We start from the raw sequence: 6859 nt of genomic DNA on the forward strand, positions 1-6859 counted from the left end.
GGTTGGAATACTGAACACTCAATACAGCAATTTAATTTCACATTTGTGTCGGAGCTTCTTTAATTTGTTGTTGTATTTATAATAAAAAATACATTATGGAAAGAAAAACATCACAACCTGCTATAACACACATAGTAAAGTTAATTAAGGAGGCAAAAGAGAAGGAACTTACAAAACTATGTGAAATCTAAGTCACCCACGCCACATATACCTTTGGGTGTGTAGTCGTGGCCGAGTGGTTAAGGCGATGGACTAGAAATCCATTGGGGTCTCCCCGCGCAGGTTCAAATCCTGCCGACTACGTTTTAGATTGATTGTGAAATATTTTTATTATAAAAATAACAGGTACTTGTGTATTATCTGGGCGCCAGATTTTTTCATTTTACAACCAAAAATTGACCACATCGCATATACTATCAACATACGTGAAGTAAGAGAAGGAACTTACAAAACTATATGAAATCTAACTCTACTGAAAGTCGCCCACATTAGCAGAGGCTTTGGATGTGTAGTCGTGGCCGAGTGGTTAAGGCGATGGACTAGAAATCCATTGGGGTCTCCCCGCGCAGGTTCAAATCCTGCCGACTACGTTTTAGTTTGATGGTGAAATTAATTTACAAAAATATATTTTTAAACAGTTTGGAAAACATTTAGTAATCATCAGCACCTGTGGGATATACCACAATAGTTTTCTTGGTTTGCACTGTATTCTTTATTTTTGTTATCACTAGGCTTATTATAGAGTTTCATATAGGAGTGCTTCAGTTATAATTATGTGTGAAGTGTGTTATATATGTGAAGCAAGTGAATGTTCCAAAAAATGGAAGAGATCATGAATAAATAAATAAATAGATAAATTAGTAAAATGCTGAAACAACTACACACAAAATAACTTTTACAGCTCTTTTTGAATGTACACTTATAGGGTGGGATGTTTTAACATTCGCACCCCAGCTCCGCCCCCTTCGCATACATAATTATCACATATGCTGTAACATATGTGATAATTATGGCAAAGGACAGCTCTAGCAATAAGAGCTGTCCTTTGCGGTGAGTCAGCGGTTCCCATCGGGTCTCGGCGGCTCCACCCTTCCTCACCCGGCGCTGCTGCTGCACCAGGCTCTCCTCCTCCCTGCACCCGGAAGAGGATCATAGTGCAGGGAGGATTAGGTCACAGGTCCACAGTCTGTGCTGTCCAAACACAGGTGAGGGGGGGTCAGTGCAGGTCGCGGTGGGTCGCGGTAGAAGCCCATAGGCTTCTATGGGGCATCTCCATATTTTTCTAGCGATGCCCCCCCATCGTGGTAAATCGGTAACAAAATGCTGTAAAAACTCAGATAATGGGTTTTTACCGCATTTTTAGTTTAGAGAATCTACCCCAGTGCGGGTGCACACAGTGAGATTTCCACTATTTTCCTATTAAATATTACTTATACAGGTTGACTATCCCTTGATGACATCACCAGCGCACCCGTGCAAAGCACACCTGGGACCGCTGAAGAAGATCCTGAAGGCCACCGTGGACATAGGAGGACTTGGTAAATATGAAAAAAGAGGCGGGGGGGGTGACAAAAAAAATATTCTAAAAAAAACACGGTTTTGTAATATTTCGGATAAGAGATCTCCGGATACGAGAGACTCGACCTGTAGAAGCAAAATTTAATGGGAATCGAATGGGCAACGAATGATATTTCCACATTCCATGCAGATTCGATCCCGATGAAAGTCCACGTTCAGCCAGGCAAGACTATATAGAAGAAAGCGAATCAAAATCAAATCGAACGGCATATCGAATCGAAATCAAACTGAATTCCACATCTAACTATGTGTTCCCCACTATTACTTAACATATGTGACCCAATTCACACATAATTATAACTCAATAGCTTCTATATGAAACTCTATACTATCCCATAAAATATGGATCTGCATAAACAAAAGCTCAGTAAACACATATCAGTAGGCTTACTATACTATCCCTTTAAAGCAGGACATGAACTACACAGGTTCTGAGGCTGGCTGACCTCAAGCCTGCATTTCCCCTGGCTTTTATCAGCCACAGGACCTATGTAATTCCTGAGTGTCCTTGTTTGAAAGCATGATATGGTAATCCAAATTATCAGTCCCTGATACCTGTAATAAGCCACCCTCCCCCATATCCAGTGCCAGATTTCTGACAACCTTTCCAAAAAAATTTAAGAGTCCCTTTGTACTACACAATTGTGAAAAATCTATATAACACATGTAACTGTGCCAGGGAGATGGGCCCCTCACAGTTCTGGGACCTATAGCAACTGCACTCCCTGCACCTATGGTAGTTACACACATGGGCACAGCATTTACAATTCCGGCATGGCCACCACCCCCATGGCATCTTTGTTCTTCACCCGGTGGGAAGTGGCCTTTAAACTCTTTTGCTTGACCGCTATCCATCCGAGTCTTCCAGGCATTTACAAAGGGTAAAATGGATCTTTGGGGCGGATGGGATAAAGGGGGGAATATGGTGTTCGGGGGGGGGGGGGGTGTCAGGTTGAGGTGGAAAGGTATGGGATAGTGCTGGTAATTTGAGGGTAGTCCTCACCCTAAGAGATATAATAAAGCAGTATGAACAATGCACTTAAAGGGGTGGGATTGGGTTTTGTTTGTTAGTGCAATTTGATAAAAGTAAAGACAGAGATGAAAGTTATGTTGATTAAAACTCAAGGGTATTTATTTGGTATACATTAAGATTGTAAATGTCAGTATACTGTAGATCCAGTTACTTCACTGGATCTGGCTCAACAGGAAGGTCATTATAGTGCTACTCTTCTTCGGCTACAGGTACCTGGAAACGCCAGCCCGCCATGTGGCCATAGCATTATGCATGGCTCCAGGGAAAGCTGATGGTGCCCTAACCCAGTTGTTCTCAACCTCGGTCATCAAGTACCCCCAACAGTGCATGTTTTCCAGATCACCTGGCAGGTGCACAAGTGCACTCATTATTCACTAACACAATTTAAAAGAGGCACAGGTGGAGCTAATTATTTACTTGTAGATCTGTGTGGAGACCTGAAAAACATGAACTGTTGAGGGTACTTGAGGACCGAGGTTGAGAACCACTGCCCTAACCTACAGAACTCCAGCACGAGCAGGACTGCACGTGTGTTGCACTACACACACAAAAAAAACAATCCCACCCCTTTAAATGCGCTGTTCATACTGTTTTATCGGGTCTTCCAGGCGTTGTCTTCACCCATCTGCGACATCTTCTGTCTTCAGGAGCTGTTCATTACTCTTACTCCACGGATGCACTGCCTCTCCAGCCCTGCCCTGAATCATATTAGCCAATGCAAGGGGCTGGAGTATGACGTGGCAAGCCATGATTGTTTTGCTGCAATGCCAATCCAAGATGGCCGTGGATCACCCTGCCCACTTGTATCAGCAAATATTAGTGAGCATAAGACCGGAGAAGCAGTGCATCAGTGGGGGAGGAGCAATAAAGAGCTCCAGAAGATAGGAAACACCTGGGAGTCCCGGATGGGGGAGTGGGCAATAATGGGGTGCCTAGGGATGGCCACAATTTGAAATTTGGCCCTGGCCATATGATTTAACCATTGGTTCTCAAAACTCTGTCCTCATGTTCAGGTTTTTTCCATGTCTTCTCACAGAATTACAAGTGAAATAATTAACTTTATCTTTTAAAATGTGTCAGCAAGCTGGGTACACACATACAGATTTATCTGTCCAATCTGTCCGGTGGGAACAAAAATCCGATAATATATGGTAGTGTATGACAATCAACCATTCGCTCCCAAACACTGGAAAATAGACAAAACAATTGTTTGTTTAAATTTGTTCAATCAAATTGACTTATCGAATTTGAATGACCATTGTCTGATTTCCAGTGTTTGGGAGCAAATGTTCGATTCTCATATGCTCCAAATTTTGGTGCTGGTCCCGCCTCCTTTGTATGTGATGTATCATACTTGCCTACCTGACCCTCTCCATGCGGGAGAAAATGCTCTGCTCCTGGACTTCCCTGGTAATGTATGATTGCCATCACCTGTGGTGAAACGCCTTTACCTAGCTCCCCACAGGTGATGGCAATCATACATTACCAGGGAGGTCCAGAAACAGCATTTTCTCCCGCATGGAGAGGGTCAAGTAGGCAAGCAAGTGATGTATGCACAGGCAGGTCAATGGCACTTGGAGACAACAGTAATCTCTGCAGTCCTGGACACTTTTAGGGGACTACTGCCACGCTACTAGCTGTATGGTGCTGTTCAATGCATCCTGCAAGCCAGAAGTACTGGCAATGGGGTGGGCAATAATGTGGAACACCACTCACCCTCCACACTTATGCCCCTTTCCCACTGCAGGTCTAAAACGGTAAATTGCCGATTTTTCAGCGCAATTTACCTTTTAAGGCTGCAGTGGGAAAGCGCCAGAGTTGAAATACCGGTTAAAGATAACCGGTATTTCAACCCGTTTAAAAAGCAGAGTCCTACATGGTTAAATACAGTTTTTAAGGCAGTGGGAATGCCTTTTAAATGGTATTTAAACTCCAGGCAGTCCCTGTGCCTGATGAGAACTAGTAGTTCCCACTTTGCGCATGTGTCATGAGCGCAGTGCATAATAATAAGCCGATCATTACATATGTGCATATGTAATGAGTGGCTCATTATTATGCTCCACGCTCCTTACACATGCGCAAAGTGGGAATTATTAGTTCTCATCAGGCACAGGGACTGCCTGAACCCCGTATGGACCCCTGCTGCCTCCCCACTGCCCTGCATCCCCGGCCTGGATCCCCGTGCAGGTAAGTACAAGGGGAGGGGAGATGAGGGCACAGGGGGTTAGGCACTCTTTACACTTATGGGGGGGTAGGCACTCTTTACACTTGGGGGGGTTAGGCACTCTTTACACTTGGGGGGTGGGTTAGGCACTCTTTACACTTAGGGGGTAGGCACTCTTTACATTTTAAACGGTTAACTGCAATGGGAATGGTACTTAAACGGTATTTAAAACTGTAATCTGCTGCAGTGGGAATGCTAATACCGTTTTAAATACTGTTTAAAAATACCAGTACTTAAAACGGGTCTGCAGTGGGAAAGCAGCATTAGATACAGCACTGCTAGCAACAAAGAACCCTTTTTGTATAAGCAAATAAACTAAAGACAGGTGAAGAGTTTGGTGTCACAATGTCAACTAGAGGTTCCATGGTGTAATGGTTAGCACTCTGGACTCTGAATCCAGCGATCCGAGTTCAAATCTCGGTGGGACCTTATTTATTTATTGTAAAAAAAAAACATACTACCATGCTATCACCTGGATAATTATGTTGCAGCAATCGGCTGATATACATATAATCATTTACCCTGTACTTGTCCTGTATTGTCTTCAACTGTAAGTTACTGTTTTTTTTCTGTTTTATTATGTGTACTTTGTAACTGGGCGCTGCGGAACCCTTGTGGCACCATATAAATAAAAGGATAATAATAACTTTAAGCACATCAAGAACAAGATTACTTGTTGTAATTTAGGATATGCAGAAGGATATACAGAGTAGTATACACTTTGCCATGAGTGCTCAATGCAGCCAAGAAAATGTGTGTCACTGGGTTCCATGGTGTAATGGTTAGCACTCTGGACTCTGAATCCAGCGATCCGAGTTCAAATCTCGGTGGGACCTTATTTATTTATTGTAAAAAAAAACCATAAAAAACTATTTACATACCCTCCAACATGACCCATTGCATTTGGTACACAATGCTCTGTGCCTGGGCTTCCCTCTTAATGTATGAGTTCTGTCATTGGGTCATGTTGGAGGGTATGTATTATATATACATATATATATATATATATATATATATATATATATATATATATATATATATATATATATATATATATATATATATATATGTATCCCCAATATTCCAACTCGCGCTAAAGCCTATTTCACAAAAAATGTTTTACAAAGTGATACAATTATATGTTTGGCAGCCCCACCACTAAGTTCCCTGAGGGGTAGGGAACGAACAAAGCCCAATGTTTTTACCCAATAGTGGTGTGGCGCCTACAACAAAGTCCAAATGCAAATTTGCAAGATCCGTATCCAGTGAAGTAAAACAGGAGGTCTTTTTCCAATGGTTTGTTTATTTTTTTTTCTTCACAGGATAGTCAGGTAAAAACGCTTGTAGACAATCCCTGTCTACAAGCGTTTTTACCTGACTCTCCTGTGAAGAAAATAAATAAACAAACCATTGGAAAAAGACCTCCTGTTTTACTTCACTGGATACGGATCTTGCAAATTTGCATTTGGACTTTGTTGTAGGCGCCACACCACTATTGGGTAAAAAATATATATATATATATATATATATATATATATATATATATATATATATATATATATATATATATATCAGATAGGTTTGGTGACAACCCAGGGAACAAACGTATGACCTAGCATACATGGACCTCTTTAAATTAATCAACTTTGTCACTTGGTGAATGACATGCTTTCTGATATCTGTTAACAGCATGGTTGCCTACCTGACCCTCTCCTTCAGGGAGAAAATGCTCTGTTCATGGACTTCCCTAGTAATGTATACCCTCCAACATGACCCATTGCATTCAGTACACAATCCTCTGCTCCTGGACTTCCCTCTTAATGTATGATTGCCATCACCTGTGTGGAACTAGGTGATTGACGAGAAGGGTTTCAACTCAGGTGACGACACTCATACGTCATATGTCGGTTGGGGGTGAATCAAGCCAGCTCACGGAGTGAGCTGGCTTGATAGAGAGCAGGTAATGGCTGTATATTACAGCCATGTCCCTGCTCTCACGGCCACGAGCGGCGAGTTCGCCGATC

The 6859-nt window shown here is 42.3% G+C and overlaps 2 non-coding genes across 2 annotated transcripts; both read left to right on the top strand.

Annotated features, from left to right (window-relative positions):
* The first annotated feature begins 221 nt into the window (after nt 1-221).
* On the top strand, nt 222-303 carry TRNAS-AGA (transfer RNA serine (anticodon AGA)). The gene has a single exon. It is a non-coding gene; the product is annotated as a tRNA-Ser (tRNA).
* A 205-nt stretch (nt 304-508) lies between these two features.
* On the top strand, nt 509-590 carry TRNAS-AGA (transfer RNA serine (anticodon AGA)). The gene has a single exon. It is a non-coding gene; the product is annotated as a tRNA-Ser (tRNA).
* The last annotated feature ends 6269 nt before the right edge of the window (nt 591-6859 follow it).

Source organism: Crinia signifera, chromosome 11, assembly GCF_055691185.1.
Source record: "Crinia signifera chromosome 11, ASM5569118v1, whole genome shotgun sequence".
Classification (NCBI taxonomy): Eukaryota; Metazoa; Chordata; class Amphibia; order Anura; family Myobatrachidae; genus Crinia; species Crinia signifera.